Source organism: Elephantulus edwardii, unplaced genomic scaffold (assembly GCF_000299155.1).
Source record: "Elephantulus edwardii isolate Elephantulus edwardi_28Jun2011 unplaced genomic scaffold, EleEdw1.0 scaffold00096, whole genome shotgun sequence".
NCBI lineage: Eukaryota > Metazoa > Chordata > Mammalia > Macroscelidea > Macroscelididae > Elephantulus > Elephantulus edwardii.
The window spans coordinates 4,942,869-4,945,775 of NW_006399846.1; the positions used below are offsets into that span (position 1 = coordinate 4,942,869).

At 43.9% G+C, this 2,907-nt stretch overlaps 1 pseudogene; it reads left to right on the forward strand.

Annotated features, from left to right (window-relative positions):
- Nucleotides 1-291: 291 nt before the first annotated feature.
- Nucleotides 292-810, forward strand: LOC102868803 (annotated as a pseudogene).
- Nucleotides 811-2,907: the final 2,097 nt, after the last annotated feature.

The following is a 2,907-nucleotide window of genomic DNA, read 5'->3' on the forward strand; positions in this document are numbered from 1 at the left end:
TGACTAAAACAAAGCATACAATGGCTGAACTATCTTTTAAATTACAGTTAAGTTCTAAAACTCTGCACTCCAGTAGCCCTCACCTGCTTGAGTTAGTCTGTATGACTTCAATAACAGGTAGTAGAGATGGTCTTCGCAGAGTTGCAGTGGCCTCCTACTTCAACGGTGCCTGAGCACCAGTGTGTTCCCCTGCAGGTCATTTCCAGCCAGTCCTCCGCCACCTCCTCACATCAGCACTTCCAGATGCCCCAAAGTCCTTGCCTCTGCTACAGCACCATAGCTGCCGCTTCCATGACCGTGCCCCCTCTGCAGGTGCGCCAGAACTACAACCAGAACTTGGAGACTACCATCAACTGCCAGATCAACCTGGAGCTCTAGGCCTCCTAAATCTACCTGTCCATGTCTCACTACCTCAACAGTGATGATGTGGCTTTGAAGAATTATGCCAAATATTTTATTCACCAGTCCCATGAGGAGAGAGAACATGCTGAGAAACTGATGAAACTGCAGAACCAGCGAGGTAGCCGCATCTTCCTTCAGGACATCAGGAAATCACACCTGGATGACTTGAAGAGTGGGCTGAATGCAATGAACTGTGTGCTACATTTTGAAGAAAAGTGTGACTGAGTCCCTATTGGAACTGCACAAACTGGCCACTGATAAGAACGACCCTCATTTGTGTGACTTCATTTAGACACATTCCTGGGTGACTACGTAACCAACTTGTGCAAGATGGGTGCCCCAGGATCAGGCCTAGCAGAGTATCTCTTTGACAGGTACATCCTGGGAAACAGTGATGGCGACAGCTGAGCCAAGGTTTAGCTCAACTTCCCCACAGCCACAGGGGTGACTCTGTGGTCACCACCATGCCACCTGTCTTGTTTATTCTTCCTTTTCTATAAATACCAAAATACCCACTTAAGTTCTTTCATTTGTACCATTCCTTCAGATAAAGACATTCAGTATCAAAAAAGCCCAAAAAACAAAAAACAACCAAACCCAAAAACAGTTAATAGCAATCACCATAAAGATAAGTAAGTTCATGTACAGAGAGTGTTTTAAAAACATTTAAGGGATTATCATTAAATATGTCAGTGTCATTAAAAATATCAAGTCATCTGTATTTATATTCTTTACACAAACTAGTTCCTTATTGACTTGAGTTGTGGAGTGACATTCATCACCACCTGCCCCCTATTTTCAGGAATATCTGATTAGGGGACTCTCTCCTGTCATTGCCATAATATTGCACCAACTTATAGCTGACCTTCCATTGGATTTCCAAGGCTGTAGATCACATAGCATGAGACAGCCCATCTTCTCCCTCAGAGGTGCTGATGGATTCAAACCTCCAAAGAAGCATTGCCTTTGGGTTAGCAATGCAGTTCCCTAAGAACTACACCATCAGAGCTCCCCACTTGGATGATTAGTGAAGGAATATACGGCAGGGCCAGGTGGGACTTTTTTGTTGTTGCTAGTTTCCAACAAGTCATTTCTGACTCACAACAACCTTATCTGTTACAGAATAGAACTGCTCCATAGGTTGTCCTTGACTAGGGTACTTTTTTCTGCTCCCGTAAAGATTATAGCCTAGAATCCTATGATGCAGTTCGGTTCTGTCACATGGAGTAGGCATGAGGCAAAACTGATGCAATGGCACTTGAGAACAATAACAATAATCTTAATGAAAGCAGGTCACCAAAAGCTGAAGGCGTTCCAAAACAAGTCTAGAGCTAAAACGCCCCCACCCCCCATTGCTATTGCCCAGGATACTGAGACACAGGCACCAGACACAAAGTATAGAGGTCAGGAAGAACTCAGAGTGTCCACATCTGTTACTCTCCACACTGACCAGGCCTCAGGAACATGACCCCCAGCCTACTGATCCATCTGGAGTCTTGCTCTCCTGACCCCAAGTTACTTTCTGGAAGCATTCTTAGGGTTAGGCATTTGGCATCTCTACTGAGCCCTGGCCCATGTAACAAATGTGTTTAAAGAAGACCCAAGGAAGGTATCAAGGTGCTGAAAGGGTCTCTCAGGCCCAGTAAGTGAGTGGTTCCAGCATGGGCTTCTCAGAAGGGCCTTGACATGGGTACCTCCCAAGTGAAAGGACCTACATTGGCTGCCTGTGTCTCTGGGACTTTTCACAAGGAGGTCTTGTAAGAAGTGGCCTGAATTCTGGTCACTTTTCGGCAAGCCAGCATTTTAGGGTACTTTCCAGCCTTGGGACCTCGGAGTCAAGGTACAAAGAATAAGGTTATAAGCCAGTCCATCTACTGGGGCCATGTCTACAGGGAGATGAGTAAGGGTGTTACCTTGGGAGAAAAATGGAAAAGGGCACTCCCAAACAATTCAGTGATCAATATCAATAACATTTAAACATATTATCTTTTTAAAACTCTTAAGTTCATGAAAAACTCCATGATGAATAAACTGTCAAAATTGTAAATAAATACTATCAGTACTACTGAAATTTCTGTTTGCTTCAGGATTCCCTATGGGTTGGCATGGCACTGTTACTGGTCCTGGTTTTCTCATCTAGACCAGCTCTGCAAGTTACCCTCCAATCCCTGCTTTCCCTAGAGCCCTCTCTAGTGACCAGTCCATCTGTCCACTCATAATTACAGGGGCCCTGACAGGCCAGTGAAGAGCCTTTCTTAAAGTCTTCCTATTCTTAAACTTAGTGCTACAATGAATGATTTTTTTAAAGAGAAAATGAACTGGGAAGGGGATAGGGAGAAAAATATGTAACAATGAATGAATGGATATCCAAGTTTTCTGTAAACTTGCATTAAAATCACAATAAAAAATTTATACACACACACACACACACACACACTAAGGTGCACCTGATACATGTCATGGTCTTTGCAATCATGTGCTATGCATCAGAGAGCTGTACAATGA